Source organism: Hemitrygon akajei, chromosome 7 (genome assembly GCF_048418815.1).
Source record: "Hemitrygon akajei chromosome 7, sHemAka1.3, whole genome shotgun sequence".
In the NCBI taxonomy this organism is placed as follows: domain Eukaryota; kingdom Metazoa; phylum Chordata; class Chondrichthyes; order Myliobatiformes; family Dasyatidae; genus Hemitrygon; species Hemitrygon akajei.
The window spans coordinates 48,422,761-48,448,964 of NC_133130.1; the positions used below are offsets into that span (position 1 = coordinate 48,422,761).

The 26,204-nt window shown below is 40.1% G+C and overlaps 1 long non-coding RNA gene across 1 annotated transcript in view; it reads right to left on the minus strand.

Annotated features, from left to right (window-relative positions):
- Positions 1-564: 564 nt before the first annotated feature.
- LOC140729991 (uncharacterized) overlaps positions 565-26,204 on the minus strand; it is a 39,387-nt gene continuing 13,747 nt past the window's right edge. The window contains exons 3-4 of the long non-coding RNA XR_012099462.1: positions 22,148-22,294; positions 565-1,020 (exon numbers count right to left, since the gene is read on the minus strand). This is a non-coding gene — a long non-coding RNA (uncharacterized lncRNA). The remainder of the gene's footprint in view (positions 1,021-22,147; positions 22,295-26,204) is intronic.

Genomic DNA, 26,204 nt, shown 5'->3' on the forward strand with positions numbered 1-26,204 from the left:
TTGGAGGTGAGGGAGCCCACTCTTACAACCTGCTGGTGATCTGACAGGAAGTCCAGGATCAAGCTGCACAAGGCAGGGTGAAGGCCGAGGTCTCTGAGCTTCTTGTCGAGCCTGGATGGGACTATGGTGTTGAATGCTGAACTGTAGTCCAAGAACAGCATTCTCCCTCTTCTCCAGATGTGTAAGGACGGTACGTAGAACAGTGGCTATTGTGTCATCTGTCGATCAGTTGTGTCAGTAGACGAATTGTAGGGTTCCAGTGTGGGTGGTAGCAAGCTGCAGATGTAATCCTTGACCAGCCTCTCAAAGCATTTGCTTATTATTGAGGTGAATGCGACAGGATTCCAGTCGTTCAGACATGTTACCTTGGTCTTCTTTGGTACAGGGACAATTCTATTTTAAATAGCTTGTATGTACAGATCAGTTGAGGTTAGTGTATAGCCTACATGTGGAGATTCCACAGAGTTAGTGTAGAGGCTGGGTGTAGGAGTCACTTGCACATTTCATAGATTTAGGCTCTTAGATAAATATCATGTTCAGGGCAATATTCATAGAACCAAGAAGAGAGCATAGCAAGTGTTCTTTAATGCCTGCAGTTTTACACCCACAGAGGCAAGTAGAATATGGCATAAAATCTTCCATTAATTCACTGTTAATTTTAGTACATTTTGGGAGTTGGGGTATAACAGAGTACTCTAGATAATTCTAAGAGACACCAAAAGCTTTGGAAAATGTGTCAACTCTTCATTGAATATGAACCAGTATCACTTCTGCTTACATGAAACAGGCTTTTAAGTCAGATATATGTGTTTGACTTTCACGTTACAGGCACTTTGGCACAGTGATAGGTGGATCTACAATGAGGAAAAGTTTCCCAGTGAGGATAATGATAGAAAGCTCAAAGCCCTCTGGAATATAGAGTGGAATAGTTAATTACTCTCTCCAAATTTCCTTTTCTTCTGTTGAAAACCTTCTTGCACTCAAGTGAGGAATTTTCATGTTGCAGCTCCTCCGTGTACTCTGAATAATGACAAGAAAACAAATAAGATCTATCAAATAATATTGGAATTTACAATAGTATTTGAGAATAAACTGCAATAACACTCTAACACATAGTTGGCGTGAAGTCTGAGGGGTCACTGTTAAACAATATTCAAGGCTTCATGTACAATACTAGGTTAAACTTTAAATTTCTTCCTAATACCCTTAACATTATATTTGATCTTCAAATGTCTCATGATTAAGTCAATGATCAGCAAGGGCACTTTAGAGCACTTTCTCCCTCAATATTGCAAGAGAACTTGAAGCCAAGATTCATTCTGAAGTGTAGGTAATCAGATCTTCTTGCCAGCCAGTTCCTTCACTTGATTTTCCTTAATGGTTTAGTTTTCTGAGCAGATTGCAACATCAACAGGTGATATTCCAAACAACGCATCAAGATATTTCAGAAGGAGGTAAGATTGACAAAAATATATTTAACATTAGTTCTTCAGACCTCTTTATTTTTTATTTCTTAACAATCCTCACAAATGTACCTGATCATTAAAAATTCTTTTAGCTGTTTGCTATTAATCATTAGTTCTCCAAATTCTTCTTGTAAAGGCAGTGACTCTTGTTCAGCACCAGTTCCACAGGTGCCAGGTGTCTTTCAGTAACTCTCTCAAGTGGGCATTCTTGTCATTTGTTATGCTTGAGCCCATACAGTGAATGACTGAAAGCTATTCATTAACAGTCAAGCTCTATCCTATCATTATCAAACATTCCCGTACACTGTGTTTTTTTTTTCTGGATAACAAGTAAATCCAGAAACCCAAGCTGAAGTCAATCACAATAAGCTCCCAGTCATTCTGACTAAGGTCATTGAACTTAACACAGGGATTAACATAGAACATATAGTACTGGAAATCTCCTGCAGGTCAGACAGCATCTGGGGAAAGTGAGCACATCAGCTTATTCTAGTGCTATATGAGTTTTGCTAAAGTGCCATAAACATAATACTTTAATACTGCTTCTCTCTCTGTGGACGCTGCTTGGATTGCTGAATTTTTCAGGCATCATACCATTTCAGATTTCCAGCAACAACAGTATTCTGTAGCAATCAGATAAATATCATTCAAACTGCCTGCCAGATTTATATTCCAAGTTGCAATCAAGAGTTATATCTTTTTTTCCAATAGATATACTGTAATGAAGCAAAATCTTACAGATTATCTTTAGGATTTGAGTAGTTGTGAAGAGAGCATCACTTTCATACATTCATTTACTTAGATGCAAAGCATCAAGCAAAACACAATTTCTTACGATAGCCTATCTACTGCTTAAAGCAAGGTGCAAGAATGTTGCAAGCGATAACTATGTCATTTGGCTTCTTAAGGTAGTCTTGATGTACCAACCTTAAGGGAGCTCTTTCCTTAGCTGATAGGCATGCACCACTGCCATGGAAATGCTGGTAATGTACGTTTGGTAGTAAATCTTACACATCCACACTGAAATGCTGCTGCAGGGCTCAATGAATTTTTTAACCATTCCTACTATTGTTGAGATGGTTATGACATATCATGTAAATATGCCAACAGCCAAACAAATGTCATTGAATGGATCATGCTTGTTCTGACCTGCATCTTTCATTCATTCCCCTCCATACCCACAGCCCCCACCCATCCTGCATGCAGATACACAAATCTTTTGGTCCCTGGCTGTTCAATGGATCTTGAGGCATTGCAGCTGCAGCCATTGCAAGGAGTGGGATGGTTCTTGATTTCAGCTAGGAAAATCTAATGTTCTCATTCAACACATCCCCTTTTGCTGTCAAAGGCTGCTACCTATTCCTAAACTTCCAAACAATCAGAGAAATAAATCATATAACTGATCAAAAATATTGAAATTATAAAAGGTTAAATCATACTAAATGTACTTAAACATAATTACCCAATATAATTTATAAAAGTTTTTATTAATTTGAATAAAGATTACTTACCTTTGCCGACGGTTCTTCAAACCTCTTCAATGATTGAGTCTACCCTAGATATATCAGCTATGTTGATCAGATAGTTGATGGTCTAGTGCCGATTCCAGTGAGAAAGTGTCAGTTCAAATGGACTAACACGTGACATCAGTGGATTTTGCACTTCTATTTGGCAATGCCCCAGGCACATAAAGGTTAAAGGTGAGAATGTTTCGACTCAGGTTATTACAAAGCATTGCATAAACCAGGGTACCCAAACTGGGGTCCACAGACCCTTTGCTTAATGGTATTGGTCCATGGCATAAAAAAGGTTAAGAACCTCTGGCATAAACTATACTCTTAAGTTCGGATATAATCTCAGAAGATAACATGAAGCTTTGATGTAATTTATAATTGATTGCTTCAGATGGGACAAATTCACTTAACATAATTTTCTCTGCACGTTAGATTGTTAAACATTCATGTTTTGTTTACAATTTTGAGTTCCAACTAATCGAGCAGATATGATTTTCAGTCTGTATGTGAGATGGGTGTGTTTTCTTCATAAGTTGCTGCTGACGAATCTTGGTATGGCCTAAATTGTTACTGGTAATTTAAATTTAGTGTTCCAACAGTTAAATCCAATAGGACTGGGAAGCAGTGATTAACATTCAGCTATAGCTATTGAATTATCAGAGTATTATGTTCTGGTGCTCCAACAGCCCAAGTTGCATAGCCTATTGCTTCCATACAGGGTCCCATTTTACAGAGTAACATCGAACTGTTCACCATGTCCTTGACATACAACAGAGGTATGAAACTGCCCCTTCTTATCACCAGAAAAGATGGAACGGTCTGTTCATGCCTGGCAAGCCAAAGCCGGCGCTGCACCAAGGGTTTGACTTAAATGTGAAAAGGCCTGATCTAACCCTGGCATCCTTTCCACCTGTTCTTTGTCCTGTTTCCCTCCTCTTATGAGAGCCAGCAGAGGTTCTGCGATCTCAGTGTAATTTTCTACAAAATGGCGACAGTAATATATGGAACCTTAAAGTCTGACAGATTCCCTTCACAGTGTAAGGGGGAGGGGGAGAGTTCTAGAATTGCTTCTTTATGTTCCTTGGGTATTCCTTTCTCACACTGTCTAATCTTGTGTCCCAAATATACTACTTCACACTGTCCAAACTGTACCTTAGAGGGATTAGTCTCACATTTTCTTTTTCCTGTGAAATCCTCAAAACCACCTGGTTTGCTCTGTGTCTACCAGTTATGCAATTAGAATGTCATGCACATCTTGCAGAATACTGCCACTGGTACCAGCCAAAGGAACACAGCTGACTATATTAGACAAACATTGGTGGAAAATGACTGGGCTTTTATGGAAAGCCTGAGGTGGCCTTGTACAAGTATACTGCTGTCCCTGGTTGGTAAAGTCTAACTTATCCTGATTAAAGGGATGTACTGGAATTGACTAAAAACCATTCACAATATCTAAGACAGTAGAAAAAGCCTGTTCTGGCCTCAGGCCATTTAAAATGATGGATGGGTTCACCACCATAGGATATTTCGAGCAGCGTATTTGTTCTTTGATTGGAATTGTTTGTTATGTTCTGTAACACTAAAACATGAAACTAATTAAAAGAAAAACACAGAGATGAGCATAATGTATAAAACAAGAATGCTTAATCAATCAATATCTTTACAATATTATTCAAATATTCCTGAAATATTAAATATGCAACACACACACACACACACACACACACACACACACACACACACACACACACACACACACACACACACACACACACACACACACACACACACACACACACACACACACACACACACACACACACACACACACTTATATAATATAACTACCATAGAGATATCCACAGCATAGTACATTTTAAATTGTCTCATTCAGGCCGAGAAGTGTAATTGCTGTGGAGGATTTCTTATCCTTGTGGGATAATGTCTTTCCTGGTGAAGCCGATCGCTCTGCTTAATAGGAAAGACTTGTTGCTGTGAAACAATCTCAGGTTCTGGGGCCTCCTCCGTGGTGGTTGTAGGAGTTGACTCCGGGACTGCAGGAAGTGGTTCTGACAGCTCTGATACCTTTCTTCCAGATGTGTTGCACCCTAGCAGCACCTGGTCCATAGGTTTCACCCAGAGTCCAGGTGCAGATATTACAGACATATTAAATACACAATAGGTATAATCACTGGTTAGCTGGTAGGATCAGTCTGGCTTGGGTACTGGCCAGATCAGGGCCTTCGTATGGTAAATGGTTAACTGGATCAGTCTTTGTTGCTATAGTTCTGTAACTATCTTTATCCTTGCAACCTCTGCTTCAATTTTAGTGAGTTTCTGTCAATGGGGAGGGTATGACGGGCCCTTTATCCCAGCAGGTGTCACCTGAACAAGGCCATTGTAGTTTTACTAGTAATGGGTAAGTAGAGATTTGTTTTCAATATGAGGCCCCAGTGTCTACCAACATAGTGCACTGCCAGACCCCTAACAGAGCCGGTACTAGTCATTTCATCAGGGTACATTTTACCTCGTGTGCAGAGATCTGGAAAACAGGTCTCACTATGCTACTGCTTCATATAAAGTGGTGATTCTCAGCTTGCTGTTTCCGTGGCTCTTGTCACACTTCCCTCTGCCTTTCGACCAATACTTGTCCTGACTATGCCATGTCTTCCCGCAGCAACTGCACTTAACTTGGCCTTTCCCCTGTCCTTACAGTCCTGGGCCATATGCCCTCTTCTTCCACACCTGAAACGTTTGACTTTGCCTCGTCTGTCCTATATTACACCTGCCACTATGGCTACACCTTCTCCTGTTTCTCCCCTCTTTGCTTCTGCTCTCATTGCCCAGTTAAGTGTTTGATTGATCGAATGGCCAATGGGTAGCCCCATTTTTATTATCCGAGTCAGAAATGGGACCATGCATCTTTCAGAAGTTGTACGAAGATGTCACCATCCCGCTTAGACCCATTTAGACCACCATGTTGATCATATGCCTGATATTTTTGCTCAACCTAATCCTTGACTTTCTCTTTCGGCTCTTGTTTAATTAATCTTGGTCCAATTCTCCTGTTCTTTACCTATCGCATTCTTAACTGCCTCATTAAAGTCCTCCAGTATTCTTCTCCCTTTAAGCGAATTTTTACTTTGGATATTGTCGGGCAACAATGACCAGACCTGCCAAGCATTTGAGCCTTTAAAAGGATGTGTACATCAAAAGTCAGATGGTGTGCCTCCCTTAACTCTTAAACCTTTTGTCAAAAAAACATTACTGTCTTTATGTTTGATAGTAGGCAATTCATTTAGCAACATATATTTCTCTGTTGCTATAAAAGATTCTTCCATGCTGGACTCTGTAGCACTATTCCCTATGTATCCTGGGCAACCTGGAGGGCTGCTAGTTCTGAGAAACACATTGCTGCTTTGTTATAGAGTGGAGGATGTGAATCCCATTATGGTCTTATGGTATGTGAGTGAAACCAAGAGTATTAGGAGTCCCATTATCATCAGCTGCATCAGCCAAATCATCCCAATCTACATCATGTTCTGGGGACACAGGTAGACTACCTACACTACCTACCATTTGCCCTGAAATCGAGGGTTTCTGAGCTTGTTTGGCGATCCCTATTCTCTGGTGCAATGATGCTGTTAACTATTACTATAGCCTTTTCATATTTGTCCATCTCTTGTCCCTTCCACCGAGTAATTTGTTCAGAGATTGTTCCTTCTGGATTGTAACCCTACTTTATCATTTTTTTGTATCAATTTATGGTTATGGTGTGCTGCCGTTTGTATGAGGGTAATTTCCAATTCCCACACTACTTCCACGGTTTTCACTGGCTTCCCTTTTTCTGCTTTGGACATGCCTTATGGTGTCTGTAATGCTAGCTCCCGTATCTATGTCTTAACTAACATTAGTTAGCCAATCGATTTCCCAAATCAGCTGCAACCTGTAGCTGCCTGGACCCCGTCCACCAGTTGATAAGAATACTAGTAAAGCTACACTTTGATGACAACATGGTTCCTCCAGGGAGACTTAATTAAATAATGGACTAGGCCCTGATTACAGAGTAAAGTGATTATCCACAGGTCTAACAGTAAATCCAAATTTCTATTACAACAATGGGTGAATGCTATAACATAAATTTAAAAAAAAACTCCTGAAACTGTGGATGTCATCACTTCTTCTAGGCTTTGTCTGCAGTTCCATTTCCACCCTAGCACAATCCACATCACTATTTACTAGTTACTAGTCCTTACAATTCTTTCCCCGACAACACTAATAATGCTGGAAATAGTACACCTAAGATCCAAACCTGTAACTCTATAACTGGAGACCATTCCCAGAAAACAAAGCAGTTTTAAGTTAGACTTAAATAGCACGGTTATATTTTTAATTCAGCTCGCACTTTTCCAAGTGACACTTTTCTAAATAGCATGCAATTATGAAGCTGAAGCGTTCTATTCCATGCAGTAGCACACACATTCATTCCATCTACTGGTCTCAGGTTTCCCATTGCCACTTGTAATACATTAACACATTTTCAACTTTTAATGAGATTTTGTGTTTTTGAACCTTGAGTTCACTCCATGCAAGTCAGTGCGCTCTGGTTTTAAACACCTCATTTCAAAAATAAATACTTCCAATGGTTACTGCCAGCACGTTACTTTCACAAAAGTTACAGATTATCTAAAATCTAAACCACTCTCTTCATGCTACACCTTCTATATTGTGATAGCACTGGAAATACATATTAGAAACAGGGCATTTTCACTGCTAAAATAAATAAATAAATTATATTTCAAGTCAGAGGTAATTAATTACTTTGGATTTCTATTTACTTTTACTTTGAAAGCGAGTATTGCAACTTCTCTACAGCCTAATCTCGGTAAACAGCCAAGAGTGTACCCTGACGCCATCCCAATCATTGGGGGAGACCTCAGCCAGAACAACTTGAAGAAGTCTCTGACAAGCTACTGGCAACACATCGCCGGCAGGACCAGAGGAGACAACAAATTCAATCAATGCAACAGCACCATTCAAAACATTTACAGTATCACCCACGCCCGCATTTTGGCTCGTTCGATTACCTACTGTACTCCTGGGATACAGGCAGAAACTAAGGCCTCAGCACCAGTGGTGAGGACTGCTTCGAAACCTGGGCCTCTGAATCTCCTGCGAATGGATCCTTTTCTTCATCAGAGAAGAACCACAGTAAGTATGAATTGGCCATAACATATCCTCCTCGCTGACAGTCATCTCAGGTGTATCTCAAGGATTAGCCTTCTGCTTTCCACACTAAAATGGTGTGCTTATACACAGTTCAAGTGCCATCTATAAATTCACACATGATATCACTTTTCTTGGTAACATCTCAAATTGCAATGAGGAAGTGTAGACGAGTGAGAAAGATTGGCTGTTGAGTGTTGTCACCAAACAACCTTGCATGCAATATCAACAAAATCAAGTAATTGATTGTGGATTTCAGGGGGATGTCGAGATAACAGCATAAGACCATAAGACCATAAGATATAGGAGCAGAATTAGGTCATTTGGCCTATCAAGTCTGCTCCGCTATTTCATCAGGGCTCATCAATTTTCTTCTCAGGCCCAATCTCCTGTCTTCTCCCCACATCCCTTCATGCCCTGACCAATCAAGAGTCTATCAACCTCTGCCATTAACATACAAGAAGACTTGGCCTCCACAGTTGCCTATGGCAAAGAATTCCTCAGCTTCACCACTCTCTGGTTTAAGAAATCCCTCCTCATCTCCATTTTAAAAGAACACCCCTCTATTCTGAGGTTGTGTCCTCTGGTCTTAGACTCTCCCATCATAGGAAACATCTTCTCCACATCCACTCTATCAAGGCCTTTCACCATTCAATAAATTTCATTGAGGTCACCTTTTATTCTTCTGAATACGAATGAATACAGCCCCAGAGCCATCAGATACTCTTCATATGAAAAGCCATTCAATCTGATCCTCCTTTGAACCCTCTCTGGTTTCAGCACATCCTTTCAAAGATGAGGAGCCCAAACCTGCTCATAATACTCCAAGTGAGGCCTCACCAGTGCTTTATAAAGTTTCAACATTACATCCTTGCTCTTATATTATAGTTCTCTTGAAATGAATGCTAACATTGCATTTGTCTTCCTCACCGCAGACTCAACCTGCAAATTGACCTTTAGGGAATCCTACACGAGGACTGTCAAGTCCCAATGCGCCTTAGTTATTTGTATTTTCTCTCCATTTAGAAATTAGTCAGCTCTTTCATTTCTTCACCAAAGTGCATGACCATACACTTCCCAAGACCGTATTCCAACTGTCATTTCTTTGTCCATTCTACTAATCTGTTTGAATCTTTCTCTAGCCTCTCTACATCCTTTGTACTTGCACCTCCATCTCTTTCATATCATCTGCAAACTTTGCAACAAAACCATCAATTCCATCATCCAAATCATTGACATATAACATAAAAATAATTGGTCTCAACCCAGACCCCTGTGGAACACACTAGTCAACAGCAACCAGTCAGAAAAGGTTCCCAAAATTCCCAATCTTTGCCTCCTGCCAATCAGACACTGCTTTGTACATGCTAGAATCTTTCCTGTAATACCATGGGATCATAACTTGTTAAACAGCCTCGTGTGTAGCACCTTGTCAAAGGTATTCTGAAAATCCAAGTACCCAACATCAACCAATTCTCCTTTGGCTAGCCTGCTTGTCTTCAAAGAATTCCAACAGATTTGTCAGGCAAGATTTTCCCTTGAGGAAACCATGATGACTATAGCCTATTTTATCATGTGCCTCCAAGTACCCTGAGAGCTCATCCTTATTAATCAACTCCAATATCTTCCCAATCACTGAGGTGAGACTAACTGGGCCATAGTTTCCTTTCTTCTGCCTCTCTTCCTTCTTGAAGGGTGGAGTGATGTTTGCAATTTTCCAGTCTTTTGGAACCATTCCTGAATCCAGGGATTCTTGAAAGATCATTACTAAGGTCTCAACGATCTCTTCAGCCACCTCTTTCATAACCTTCTCTCTAGGTATGATAACTTCACACACGTCATGTCCCCTGACATCAATAAAAACACATTAGCCCTCATGGAGATGTTAGCAGTGGAAAAGGTGAGCAGCTTTAAGCTCCTGAGTGTCAACATCTCAGATAATCTATCATAGGTCCTGCATATTGATGCATTCATGAAGAAGTCCAACTTTGTAAGGAATTTGAGGAGATTTGGTATGCCACCAAAGATTCTTGCAGATTTCTTGCAGATTCTTGCATCTTGCAGATGCGTGGTGGAGAACATTCTGACTGGTTGCATCATCACCTGGTAAGGAGGTTCCAAAAAACAGGACAGATGTTGCAGAGGATTGTAGACTCAATTGCAAGCACAACGCTCCCCACCGAAAGGCAACCTTCCAGAGCTGGTGTGTCGAGAAAGTGGTATCCATTATTAAGGACCCTTCTGGACATGCCCTCTTGTTATCATTAGTGTCAAGGAGAAGATACAGGAGCCTGGAGATCTACTGTAAATGATTCAGAAACTGCTTCTTCTCCTCCATGGATCATGAACCCATGCACACCACCTCATTACTTATAGCCCTATTACACAAGAACCATGAGGTCCATTTGCCTGTATAAACCAGCCTTTACCTGAAAAGATAATATTCTGAAAAAGCTTCTCTTCTGTGAAGCATTGAAATATCATCTTAGCTTATTTGCTCATATCTTAGAAATGAATTTGATTCTTTAATCTTCTAATTTATAGGAAAGAGTGCTACATCTGAAGCATGATGGCAAATAGAAGCACAGCATACTTTTTCAGTAGATATTGTTACTGTCTAGCACAGTCAGAAACAAATTGCCGATGCCCAGGAGGTAAATTTTAATGCATTTTTGGAATCTTCAAATTGACAGTGACGTTAATGATTAAATAGGATACTTCAGATCATTAATCTTGTTTATCTACCTTTACTTACTCTATGACATCATTTGTCTGGTGGAACAGTATTCTATTACCAGTTTCTACATCATCACACTTCTTGTGCATTCTACTTAGTCTAAGGCACTCTCATATGAGAGAAGAGGCTACAAATATAATCTACTTGGCTTTTAATCTGGATGGATCAGACAGCAAAGCACAATATTGTCATTAAAGGACTCACTCTGGAAAAGTTTGTTAAGAAATTTGCTCAATGTAGATTGAAAGCAACAGAACTGATTTACCAGTTCCTCGGGACAATTTAGTTATGTGTCTGATCTAGACTAACTTCCATGTCACTTTTCTTCCATTGAAGAACTCACAATAATCTTAGTATTAGTGAAATGAACTGCTTTGAACTATTTTCATTATTCTGTACTTATTTTGCTTTGTGAAGACAAAGGAATTCCTGGTCTGGAATAACTGACCTATGAGGTAAGGTTAAGCAGGATGGCCTTAAACTTGTTGGAGTTTGGAGAATGAGAAGTCATCTTATTGGCCATATAAATGGAGGAGAGGAGCCTCAGAAGGCTGTGACTCTTTGGAGTTGTCAAAAGTTCAAAGTTCACAGCAAATTTATCTTCAAAGTACACATATCTGGTCACCGAATTATAGGAAAGATGTCAACAAAATAGACAGAGTACAGAGGAGATTTACTAGAATGTTACCTGGGTTTCAGCACCTAAGTTACAGAAAAAGGTTGAATAAGTTAGGTCTTTATTCTTTGGAGCATAGAAGGTTGAGGGGGGACTTAATAGAGGTATTTAAAATTATGAGGGGGATAGATAGAGTTGACGTGGATAGGCTTTTTCCATTGAGAGTAGGGGAGATTCAAAAAAGAGGACATGAGTTGAGAGTTAAGGGGCAAAAGTTTAGGGGAAACATGAGGGGGATCTTCTTTACTCAGAGAGTGGTAGCTGTGTGGAACGAGCTTCCAGTAGAAGTGGTAGAGGCAGGTTCAATATTGTCATTTAAAAAAAAAATTAGATAGGTATATGGACAGGAAAGGAATGGAGGATTATGGGCTGAGTGCAAGTCGGTGGGACTAGGTGAGAGTAAGCGTTCGGCATGGACTAGAAGGGCCAAGATGGCCTGTTTCCGTGCTGTAATTGTTATATGGTTATTTGGTTATATGTCTCCATACAGCTGACAGCTGCAAGGGCTAAGTCACTGAGTACTTTTAAGTCTTGGTAGATAAATTTTTGACTCCATGAGTTCAAGCAAACAGATAAGAAAGTGGAGTTGACATTGGAGTTATTGAATGGCAGAGTAGGCTTGGGAGGCCACATGACTTGCTCTCACATCTATTTGCTTTCTGCCTTATTGACCATTTAATTTTCAACTTTATGGCTATGGCCAAATCCAGAGAAGTCCGGGAGGCAATTGTCACTTTATCTAGTGTTTGCTAATGCTTCACAAGATACCTTCAGCCTCATCAGGCCAAGAGGATTAAAAGTTTTACACAATGTCATAAATCATGCAATTGAACCCAACATGGTTTGTTTTTCCTCAAAAAAAGAAAAAGAAAGGCCATACCATATTTTGAAGGATAATTAAAAAAAGACAGGAAAATTCAGAAGATATCTCTTGATGATACCCAGAGATTCATGATAAGAAGGGGAAGAGGGGTGTAGATATATACCTATCATCCTGCAACATTATTACATTATTTCTGACAGTTTTAATGCATAGATTTATTGAAATCAAAAAATCAAAATGGGTCTCAAACAATTGTAGTTGAATACCTTAGGAACATAAAAGTATGAGGATACCCCAAAAATGCTGTTGAATATTACACTGGAACCAAAAATAGTTACGTGTAATAAGAGAAGTACGGTCACACAACGATTAATCATTTGTAAACTTTTTCCCATGAGTGAGAATTTTAATATGGCAATGTAAGATACATGAAATACTCTTACTTTATTTAGAAAGTAATAACTTTGTAGTTTGAAAGGCAGCAGCAGGTCAAAATGGGAATTCCACATCACCCTGTTGAGGGCAGTTGGGGTTGAGTAATAAATGCTGGCCTCACCAATGATGCCCACATTCCATAAAGTTTTTAAAAAGTTTTGCATAGCATTTCCCAATTGTAAGATCTGCAAGGCTTAATGAAATATCACTTTTAATTAAATCATAATTGTATGTAACACAAGTATTTTAGGTTCATTTGCACTGCCCTTTTCCCTTCTTCAGTTGATAGTTCTACACAACTATCAACCTATCAGATCCTGGAAGATTTGAAATGTGATCTTCAGACTGTGTTAGAAAGGCTTAGGTTCAGATGGCATATGCAATCTACCAGCCTGCAGTTTGTATGCACAAAATAGTGAGCCTAGCAGTGTAAACTGAAACTTGCTGGTCTGTGCCTGCATCCTCTGTGTAATATCTTGTAATAGTAAGAACTCGGCTGAAAATCATGCAAAATTATGGTTTTGGTGGGTGTGGAAGTCTGCTTAAGAAAAGCTTTTAAATATCTACTGTGGAGTGGATTTCAGCATTCTTTCCAACATTTGTGTCCAAATTGTGATAATACTTTGGTACTTTTAAAAAGACAGATCATAATAAACAACGTAAAGAATGGTAATTTCATCTATTGAAGAGCTTCCTGGTACAGAGACTGAGGTACATTGTTGAGGTGAGATTGAAGGTTTTAAGAATCACACTTAATCCCTCAAATGGGAGGACTTGATGCTGTTACTTGAAACAAAGGGAATAAAGAAGGTTTGAATTGAACAGTGCTCACATTTCATGCCTTAGAAACATCACAAAAGATGTTCTAAGGCATGCTTGCCCCAGACCATAAAAATCAGTCTTATACATAACTCACCAAGGATTATGTTCTGACTTTGCATAATTTGCAGTTATATTATTTGTGTTAGGATCGTTGCATTTTCAGATCAGCAGCTGTCAGGATGAATATATAGCTGACAAAATGACAGACAGACAGACAGACATACTTTATTGATCCCGAGGGAAATTGGGTTTCGTTACAGCCGCACCAACCAAGAATAGTGAAGAAATATAGCAATATAAAACCATAAATAATTAAATAATAATAAGTTAATCATGCCAAGTGGAAATAAGTCCAGGACCAGCCTATTGGCTCAGGGTGTTTGACACTTCGAGGGAGGAGTTGTGAAGTTTGATGGCCACAGGTAGGAATGACTTCCTATGATGCTCAGTGTTACATCTCGGTGGAATGAGTCTCTGGCTGAATGCACTCCTGTGCCTAACCAGTACATTATGGAGTGGATGGGAGTCATTGTCCAAGATGGCATGCAACTTGAACAGCATCCTCTTTTCAGACACCACCGTCAGAGAGTCCAGTTCCACCCCCACAACATCACTAGCCTTACCAATGAGTTTGTTGATTCTGTTGGTGTCTGCTACCCTCAGTCTGCTGCCCCAACACACAACAGCAAACATGATAGCACTGGCCACCACAGCCTCGTAGAACATCCTCAGCATCGTCCGGGAGATGTTAATGGACCTCGGTCTCCTCAGGAAATAGAGATGGCTCTGACCCTTCTTGTAGACAGCCTCAGTGTTCTTTGACTAGTCCAGTTTATTGTCCATTGGTATCCCCAGGTATTTGTAGTCCTCCATTATGTCCACACTGACCCCTTGGATGGAAACAGGGGATGGAAATGGGTAGATAAATTAAAAGTATTGATGATTTTTATCCAAGAAATACATCCCTTATTTGGAAACTAAGGAGAGGAGGTGGAAAGAGTGGGGAGGAAGCTGGAGTAGGGAACGGAAGGTCGCTGGAGAAAATTAGCTTGAGAGGACAACACACCAGGAATTGCTTTTTACTACCTTTTTCAGAATCATAATCATAATCATTTATTATCATTGACATATATTGTGAAATTTCCTGTTTTGTGGCAGTTGAACAGTGCAAGGCAAAAAATTACTATAAATTGCATAAATAAATAGATAAATAATGCAACAGTACAAGGTTGAAGTTGTGTTCATGCACCATTTAGAAATCTAATGAAGGGGAAGAAACTGCTCTCAAAGCAGTGAGTGTGGATTTTCAGTCTCCGATACCTCCTCCCTGATGGCAGGAATGAGAGGAGGGCATGTTCCAGAAGGTGAGGGTCCTTTGTGATGGATGCCACTGCCCTTTGAAGATACTTTTCCAAATATTAATTCTAATAAGTACCATATATTAACACTGTAATTCTGATAACTACATTTAAAAAGATGTTGTCTAACACTGTTGTAAGCAGGGGTGTCAGACTCATTTTAGGTCATGGGCCGGATTGAGCAAAATGCAGCTTCATGCGGACCGGATCAGTCGGACGCGTGCGAACGCAGCTTTCGTTGCCTCCGTTTTTTCAGCCTGCTCTCATGTGTCTCAGTCTCTGCTATAACTACAAAGTGTTTCACTTTACAAATTCCGTTTCTTATGAAGAAGACTGCCGAGCAAGACTGCCGAATAAACACTAAAAACCCTGAAAACCTGGTACCTGAATAAACACAGCATTAGCCATATCATACGCCATAGGCGCTTCGATTACTGGGGCCAGCTTTAATAGTAATTAGATATTATCTCGCGGGCCAAAGATAATTCCACCGCAGGCCGGATTTGGCCCGCGGGCCTTGAGTTTGACATATATGTACTACTGTATCCCTGTGATATAAATGGAAGCCCAGTTGCTCTTTTAGACCAGAAATGCCAAAGTAAAAGGATAATCAAGGAATGGGGATGCTCCTTTGAATCCCCTTGAAACAAATCTCTGCCCGCCCCAGATTGATTATGCTGATGACCCAGCAACCTAGTTAAAATGTGGTGACTATCCCGACTCAGCTGTGAAATCTCAGACTGCAAGTTGGGGTCCTTTAGCTCACCCAGTATGCCAGGGTCTTTTTGATACTGGAATGGCCACCTAAACAGTGAGCTCAGGCCAACATAGGACATTGCACTCACTGAATGGATCAAGTTGTTTAAACCCTGTGCAAATTCCCTGCAACATCTGAGTAGTGTCTAAACTGATGCTTAGCAATATAATTAAAGCAGAGATGAAATCAAAGTCTGGTGTCAAAAACAAAAAATGACTTCATCACATAATTTGCAAGCAGTGAAGTCACTTGAATACTGTGACAATTTAGTCACAAGTTAAGTATTTCTGGTATTTATTATCCCGACTTTCATCATTGAAATTCTGCTAAGCATCAACATTTCTGGGAAAAAAAAGCTAATTATCTCACATAATTGCTTAAATCAGTAAGTTATAAATTTTCTCAAGCACTTTCAATCATACATAGCTGCATTTGTTACTGTGAGATACCACTGGATTGAAAATGTCCCGCTTTCTATTGTGTACAAAATTCCCATGTTCAGTTTTCTTAAATAAATCAGCCATTTGACCACAATTGTAGAACTCTGAGAATCTAACTATTATCGCTTTCATATTGCTTGAAATACACCAGAATGTGGAGAGCAACAATTAAGATAAATATCTCTGCATTCAAAGAATTCCCATGTGTGACCTCAGCATTCCAAAACATATCTTGTGCTACCAAATTTAAATCGCATTACACTTCTAATGGAAAAGTTACATTGTGCCATGTCTGTATTCTGATTATAGCTCGCTTATTTTCAGTTAATTGATTGTATTAACAATCAGTTAACAACTTTGCTATCTCATACATCAGTTGACTTCATCCTCCAGATCGACTCATTATAACCATCTGCTTGTTTCTGGATTTTATCCTCTAATTCTCAACTGGTACTTCAGATTTCTAAACAACTCTCAAATCTTAGTCCTTACTTTGAACTATTCAGTTCTGTGATAAATGTAACGATTTATATTTAAAAGTTTATATAGCTATTCACTTCAATGAAGTTCTTAACCACAGACAGTAATCTGTCAACTGTGACTCCACATTATTACACTTATTCAACAGTAACTGGAAAGGACAAATTTATGGAAGAAAAGTGAAAAATGTAGTCATACATATAGGAAAGAAAATGGGCTACCATACAACCATGAGTGGTATAGTAACAGCTGAAGTTGAAAACAAAAGACAATCGGTAGGTAAAACTTCTTGTAAGTTTACTGTCATCAGTTCTCTACTACGACCTCATTTCTTTGATTTCCTAAGATGTACATTCCATGAAATTTAGACAAAAGAGGAGTGGTGTTATTGAAACATACTCAGGATCCTAAAGGTGCATTGTATAAGCATATAACCATATAACAATTACAGCACAGAAACAGGCCATCTCAGCCCCTCTAGTCCATGCCAAACGCTTACTCGCACCTAGTCCCACCGACCTGCACTCAGCCCATAGCTCTCCATTTCTTTCCTGTCCATATACCTATCCAATGTTTTTTCAAATGACAAAATCGAACCTGCCTCTACCATTTCTACTGGAAGCTCGTTCCACAAAGCTACCACTCTCTGAGTAAAGAAGTTCCTCCTCGTGTTACTCCTAAACTTTTGCCCCTTAACTCTCAACTCATGTCCTCTTGTTTGAATCTCCCCTACTCTCAATGGAAAAAGCCTATCCACGTCAACTCTATCTATCCTCCTCATAATTTTAAATACCTCTATCAAGTCCCCCGTCAACCTTCTATGCTCCAAAGAATAAAGACCTAACTTATTCAACCTTTCTCTGTAACTTAGGTGCTGAAACCCAAGTAACATTCTAGTAAATCTCCTTTGTACCCTCTCTATTTTGTTAACATCTTTCCTATAATTCGGTGACCAGAACTGGACACAATACTCCAAATTTGGCTTCACCAATGCCATGTACAATTTTAACATTACATCCCAACTCCTATACTCAATGCTCTGATTTATAAAGGCCAACATACCAAAAGCTTTCTTCACCACCCTATCCACATGAGATTCCACCTTTAGGGAACTATGCACCATTATTCCTAGATCACTCTGTTTTACTGCATTCCTCAATGCCCTACCATTTACCATGTATGTTCTATTTTGATTAGTCCTACCAAAATGTAGCACCTCATACTTATCAGCATTAAACTCCATCTGCCATCTTTCAGCCCACTCTTCAAACTGGCCTAAATCTCTCTGCAAGCTTTGAAAACCTACTTCATTATCCACAACGCCACCTATCTTAGTAACATCTGCGTACTTACTAATCCAATTTACCGCCCCATCATCCAAATCATTAAAGTATATGACAAACAACATTGGACCCAGTACAGATCCCTGAGGCACACCACTAGTCACCTGCCTCCAACCTGACAAACAGTTATCCACCACTACTCTCTGGCATCTCCTATCCAGCCACTGTTGAATCCATTTTACTTTGTTAATATTAATACCTAACGATTGAACCTTTCTAACTAACCATCCGTGTGGAACCTTGTCAAAGGCCTTACTGAAGTCCATATAGACAACATCCACTGCTTTACCCTCATCAACTTTCCTAGTAACCTCTTCAAAAAATTCAATAAGATTTGTCAAACATGACCTTCCACGCACAAATCCATGTTGACTGTTCCTAATGAGACCCTGTCTATCCAGATAATTATATATACCATCTCTAAGAATACTTTCCATTAATTTACTCACCACTGACGTCAAACTTACAGGCCTATAATTGCTAGGTTTACTCTTAGAACCCTTTTTAAACAACGGAACCGCATGAGCAATACGTCAGTCCTCCAGCACCAACCCCATTTCTAATGACATTTGAAATATTTCTGTCAAAGCCCCTGCTATTTCTACACTAACTTCCTTCAAGGTCCTACGGAATATCCTGTCAGGACCCAGCCGGAGATTTATCCACTTTTATATTCTTTAAAAGCGCCAGTACTTCCTCTTCTTTAATCATCATAGTTTCCATAACTACCCTACTTTTTTCCCTTACATTACACAATTCAATATCCTTCTCCTTAGTGAATACTGAAGAAAAGAAATTGTTCAAAATCTCCCCCATCTCTTTTGGCTCCACACATAGCTGTCCACTCTGATTCTCTAAGGGACCAATTTTATCTCTCACTATCCTTTTGCTATTAATATAACTGTAGAAACCCATTGGATTTATTTTCACCTTACTTGCCAAAGCAACCTCATATCTTCTTTTAGCTTTTCTAATTTCTTTCTTAAGATTCTTTTTATATTCTTTATATTCCTCAAGCATCTCATTTACTCCATGCTTCCTATATTTATTGTAGATCTCTCTTTTTCCAATATCCCTTGAAAACCATGTCTCTCTCAAACTGTTAACCTTTCCTTTCAACCTAACAGGAACATAATGATTCTGCACCCTCAAATTTTCACCTTTAAATGACCTCTATTTCTCTATTACATCCTTCCCATAAAACAAATTGTCCCAATCCACTCCTTCTAAATCCTTTCGCATCTCCTCAAAGTTAGCCTTTCTCCAATCAAACATCTCAACCCTGGGTCCAGTCCTATCATTCTCCATAATTATATTGAAACTAATGGCATTGTGATCACTGGACCTGAAGTGCTCCCCAACACATACCTCTGTCACCTGACCTATGTCATTCCCTAACAGGAGATCCAACACCACCCCTTCTCTAGTTGGTACCTCTATGTACTGCTGCAAAAAACTATCCTGCACACATTTTACAAACTCCAAACCATCCAGCCCTTTTACAGTATGTGCTTCCCAGTCTATGTGTGGAAAATTAAAATCTCCCACAATCACAACCTTGTGCTTACTACAAATATCTGCTATCTCCTTACAAATTTACTCCTCCAATTCTCACTCCCCATTAGGTGGTCTATAATACATGTCTATAAGTATTACTACACCTTTCCCATTCCTCAATTCTACCCAAATAGTCTCCCTAGACGAGCCAGCTAATCTATCCTGCCAAAGCACCACTGTAATATTTTCTCTGACAAGCAATGCAACACCTCCTCCTCTTGCCCCTCCGATTCTATCACACCTGAAGCAACAAAATCCAGGAATATTTAGTTGCCAATCACACCCCTCCTGGAACCATGTTTCACTAATAGCTCAACATCGTATTTCCAGGTATCAATCCATGCTCTAAGCTCATCAACCTTTCTTACAATGCTCCTAGCATTAAAATAGATGCATTTAAGAATCTCTCCACCTCTTACTCTCTGCTTATCCCTAACGGTGCAAACAACTTTATTATCTTTCTCTTCCTTCTCCCCTACATCTTCAGTCTGGGCGCTCCTCTTCTCTGTCACCTGCCTATCCTCCTTTGCACACTGTCATTACACTATAAGGTAAATATCAAAGTAATTTCACAATTGGAAAAACTCCAACAAGGGTGCCTAGTTTCTAGATTAAGGTAGAAGTTTGAAACTGAGATGCCTAGTTGTATAATACAATTTCTGGTGCTACTTGGGCATGTCTTCAGTGATGAACCCAAGGTCGTAGGATGTTTTGGGTCTTTAATCATCAGACACTCTCGCCCGGGCGACCCAGCCGGGGGTGATCATCCCACGACTTTTGTCCAAGTACTGCACTAATCCACAGAACCCCCCTCCGGGTCCACAGCCACCGCGAGGTCTTTTCAGCAGCCTCCAGAATGTTCTTGGTGGCTCTTCTGCACTGCGGTCCTTTAACTCCAAGGAGATTAAGAGTCTGTTGTAATGAATGGCCAGCAAAGGAACTTCTTCTTCCAAAAGGTGGTGAATCTCTAGAAACCTCTAAATGGAGAGTGTGGATATGACAACATTAAGGTACTTTAAAAAGAAGTAGCATCATTTTTGAAAGATTAGGGGATTGAGGACTTTAAGGGACAGCCACAGAAGTGGAGGTAATGCCTGGCATGTTCTACTACCCCACTTCTTTTCAGCAAAAATTCTCAAAATTGTATTGCTAGAGAGTAGATTCAGTGCATATGCTGTACTTTTTGGTAAATAACTACTGGAATCTTACTCATATACCTCAGAGAACACAAAAGGATCTCAGTTTTAGTTCTAGATATTGTACATGCTCCAGTTTGTTCTGACAGTCTTTTGCTTTACCACAGCTTTGCTAAGGTCCTCAGATATATGGCCTAATGTTTGTAATTGAAATGGTAGAAGCTCCTGCCCACGTTACTTTTCAGCCTTCATCTCCAAAGGCTGTAGTTTAGAAATCTGTTAGTTTTGATTAATTCACAAGATAAATCCACCCAAAGTTCTCCAAAGCCACCAGCTGACTTCTTTGTCATCAATGTGAACAGAGTGGGATATCTTGTGTAATGGATAACAGAGTGGGAGGCAGATTCTGGAATGGTGCAATAATAATAGGGTTGTTGTGATGGGGGATTTTAACTTTCCTAATATTGATTGGCATCTTTTAGTGCAAGGGGTTTAGATAGGGTGGAGTTTGTTAGGTGTGTTCAGGAAGGTTTCCTGATGCAATATGTAGATAAGCCATCTAGAGGCGAGATTGTACTTGATTTGGTATTAGAAATGAACCTCGTCAGGTGTCAGATCTCTTGGTGGGAGAGCATTTTGGAGGTAGTGAACTCTATTTATCTTTTGGAATTCTATCTCCTTCAACATAGTGTTGGACAGGGATAGGAACAGACAATTTAGGAAAACATTTAAATGGGATGGGGGAAATATGATGCTATTAGGCAGGAACTTGGGAGCATAAATTGGCAGCAGATGTTCTCAAGGAAATGCATGGCAGAAATGTGGCAAATGTTCAAGGAATTTGCATGGAGTTCTGAATAGGTATGTTCCATTGAAGCAGGGAAAGGATGGTAGAGTTAAAGAACCATGGTGTACAAAATATGTAGAAAATCTAGTTAAGAAGAAAAGAAAAGCTTATGAAAGGTTCAAGAAACTAGGTACTGTTAGAGCTAGTTACTGTTACCGCTAGGAAGAAGCTTAAGAATGAAATTAGGAGAGCCAGAAGGGGCCATGAGAAGGCCTTGGCAAGTAGGATTAAGGAAAACTCCAAGGCATTCTACAAGTATGTGAAGAGCAAGAGGATGAGCCATGTGAGAATGGGACCAATCAGGTGCAATAGTGGAAACATGTGCATGGAGTCAGAGGAGGTAGCAGAGGTATTTAATGAATACTTTGCTTCAGTATTCACCAGGGAAAAAGACCTTGGCAATTGTGGGGATGACTTAAAGGGACTGAAATGCTTGAGCATATAGACATTAAGAAAGAGGATGTGCTGGAGCTTTTGAAAAAACATTAAGCTAGATAAATCACCGGGACCAGATGAGATATACCCCAGACCTTGCTTTGTGGATCCAGAATTGGCTTGCCCACAGAAGGCAAAAGGTGGTTGTAGAATGTGCGTATTCTGCATGGAGGTCAGTGACCAGTGGCGTTCCGCAGGGAGCTGTTTTGGGATCCCTCCTCTTGGTCATTTTTATAAATGACCTGGATGAAAAAGTAGAAGTGTGGGTTAGTAAGTTTGCTGATGACACAAAGGTTGGGGGGGGTTGTGGATAGTCTGAAGGGTTGTCAGAGGTTACGTTGGGACATCAATAGGATGCAGAACTGGGCTGAGAAGTGGCAGATGGAGTACAAACCAGATAAGTGTGAACTGGTTCAATTTAGTAGGTGCAATATGAAGTCAGAATTTAATATAAGTGGTAAGATTCTTGGCAGTGTGGAGGAACTGAGAGAGCTTGAGGTCCATGTTGATAGGACACTCAAAGTTGCTGCGCAGGTTGACAGTGTTGTTAAGAAGGTGTATGCTGTGTGGCATTCATCAACCGTGGGACTGAGTTCAAGAGCCGTGAAGTAATGTTGCAGCTATATAAGACTTTGATCAGACCCCACTTGGAGTACTCTGCTCCGTTCTGGTCACCTCTCTGCAGGAAGAATGTGGAAACTATAGAAAGGGTGCAGAGGAGATTTACAAGGACATTGCCTGGATTGGATGGTGCTCCTTATGAGAATAGGTTGAGTGGACTTGGCCTTTTCTCCTTGGAGAAACAGAGGATGAGAGGTGACCTGATAAAGGTGTATAAGGGCCATTGATTGTGTGGATAGCCAGAGACCTTTTCCCAGGACTGAAACGGCTAACATGAGAGGGCACAGTTTTAAGGTGTTTGGAAATAGGTATCGAGGGGCTGTCACAGGTAAATTTTCAGACAGAGGGTGGTGGGTGTGTGGAAGCAGATACAATAGGGTATTTTAAGAGCCTCTTAGATCAGTACATGGAGCTTAGAAAAATAAAGGGCTATGCATTGGGGAAATACTAGACCATCTCTAGTTACATGGTCAGCACACCCTTGTGGGCTGAAGGGCCTGTAATGTGCTGTAAATTTCTATGTTCTATGTTGGAACATGATAAAAACCAAACAAAGCAGAAAATTAAGGATAAACAAAGAATAGTTAATACACCTGCTTCTCCAGTATTGGTCATTGAACCTTGTACCTTCCACCTCCTGAGGTCAACTTTGCAAAGTGTTCCCACAACTTTACTGTTCCTACTATTGCTTCAGCTAAATAGAATGGAAATGGTTTTTCTTTATTTCCATTGTTCCAATTAACCGGTTACAATTGTATTCCAAACAAATGCATCCTGGGATTTATAATGAATATGTCAAAACAGATGTGGTTTTTACAATTATTGTATTCAAATATGCTATGACTAGTGCTCAGCCTGAGCCATACAAGAATGGTATATAATAAAGTGAAATGTAATACTTATCAGCAGCAGAGTCAGGAGAATGTAATATGTATGCCAAAAAAAAGGATTTGGAGTCTCTGAATAGAGGAGTGTCTATTGAAAGAATAAAATATATGGAGACAGAAATTCATTCATTAAAAGTAAGTAAACATGATTAAATTTTGTCATCAGAGCTAATATTGTGGGCCAGAATTTACAAGGGTCAGAAGAGCAAATTCTCAGAAAGTATTTTAGACCTTAAAGTAAATAACTCCGGGAAACTTTGCTGCATTTCCTATGCATGACAGAATGAAGTAGCTTTCACTTGTCACGGCCTTAATTTAGATGAATGCCATATTTCTATACAATTTTCCATTCAACTGAATGTTTTAAATTCCATATTTTCTGCATCATCTCAATTCTTTTATTAAGATGTAATAAAATTGTGTGCCCGCATACTGTTTTTGATGACAGTAATTCTGGATCTTCAGGGTTTTAGTTTCCTAATGTTATACTGTCTCAAAATGTCAAAAGGCAACTGTATTGGTATTTCTCAGTAGGAATTGGTGTGTGTGTGTGTGTGTGTGTGTGTGTGTGTGTGTGTGTGTGTGTGTGTGTGTGTGTGTGTGTGTGTGTGTGTGTGTGTGTGTGTGTGTGTGTGTGTGTGTGTGTGTGTGTGTGTGTGTGTGTGTGTGTGAGATATTTTACTTCAATCACACTGGATTATTAGCTTGATAATGTCGAACTCTTCTTCCACAGCAATGTGGGGAGCAGGGCATGTTCATTATGTGCAAGGAGCCTAACTGTCAAGGAAGAGATGATTCTGCCTCTAGCACATTTTGAAACAGGCATTGACCCTTCTTGGATGTGCTCAACACAATATTAGCTACAAATTCAATATTCCCTATTATGACTACAAATTCGGTCTGACACAATCTTCATTCACCACAGTTAGAGTCCCTTTTTTGGTTAAATTTTCCACACTTGGGATAATACCATTTCAGCTTGTAATGCTGCCTCTCAAGAGACCAGTGAGATGAAGTTCTGGAGCAGCAGGGTTATACAACAATACAGCATGGACATGGGCTCTTCAACCCAACAAGTCCATGCTGAACATGATTCCCACCCAGCTAGCCCCAATTTCCTGTGTACGGTTCATAACCTTCTAGGCCCTGCCTCTCTATGTACCTATCCAAGTTTTTTTAAAGGTACTATAGTATCTGTCTCAACCACTTTTCTTGGCAGTTCATTCCATATACTCACCACCCTCTGTCTGAAAAGGATAAATTTCTGGTGCATTTTAATGTTTTTTCTGCACCCTTTCCAACTTAACCACATCTTTCTTATAACAGGGTGACCAAAGTACTCCAAGTGCGGCCTCACCAACAACTTAACAACTGCAACGCAATGTTCCAATTCATATACTTATTACTCCGATTGATGTATACCAGTATTCTAAATTTCTTTTTCATCACCCTGTCAAACTGTGACACCACTTTCAATTAACTATATACTTAAACTCCTAGTCCCTTTCTGTCATTACACTCCCTGTCGGTCATAGTATAAGGGCTTGACTTTCTAAAATGCATTATCTCACACTTACCTGTATTGAAATCTATTTGCTCCTCATTGTCCCTCTTCCCTAAGTGTTGAACATTCCCTTGTAATCTGCACTAACTTTCTTCACTATCAACAACGCCTCCTGGTTGCATGTCATCTACAAAATTACCGATCAAGCCTTCAAATCATTTATATAAATAATGAATAGCAAGGCTCCCAACACTGACTCCTGAGGCACTCCACTAGTGTAGGGTTTTGCAAATAAAACAGCGTATTTTCTCTCCATTCCAAAGCACGGAACAGGCCATCGTTAGAGGACCTAAGGGGATGTAGGTGTGCATCATGGCAGACTAAAACAAATGAGGCAGACTGTAGATCAACGGGAACCCAAGAGTGCTGTACACCATAATGGGAGGTAGGAATAGGTGCAAAGGAATTGAATTTACTGAGGAGGGTGGAATACTGTAGAGAGGCCGACAGGTGATCATGGTGTCAGGAATAAAATCATCTAGCACTTGTAACAGCTGCCCGTATACCAACTCAGCCGTGGGTGACAGCAGGTCCTCTTTCAGAGCCAGCAGGCCCATGGGCGATGATCATGCCAACACTCATTCATCAGGGAAATCCTCAGAGCAGCCTTTAAGAAGTGGTGGCCATTGGACTGCATATGATTCGTCGTGGTGTGATGTAACTTAACGCCGAGTTTCTGGGCCATTACAGACCGGAGGTCTGATACGAGTTGGCCACCCTGGTCAGAGAAGACATCAGATGGGATGCCAAGCAACCCAGGTGCTGATAAATGCACGTCTGTGGCTATCATTGATGCTAGAGGGATGACTTCTGGCCACCTAGTGGTAAGGTCCACCATGGTAAGGAAGTGTGAGAAACTGCGATATGGGGGAAAAGAACCAACAAGGCTCACATTGACATGGTCAAACCATTGCTCAGGGATTTCAAAAGGTGCCAGTGGTGCCTCATTATGATGGTTAATTTTTGCCCGCTGGCAGTCCACACAGGCTGCAGTCGAACCACACACGTCCTTTCAAAGGCCATGACACACAATCTTTAATGCAACCAGTTTCTGTGAGGCTTTCTGGCCCGGACGGGAGA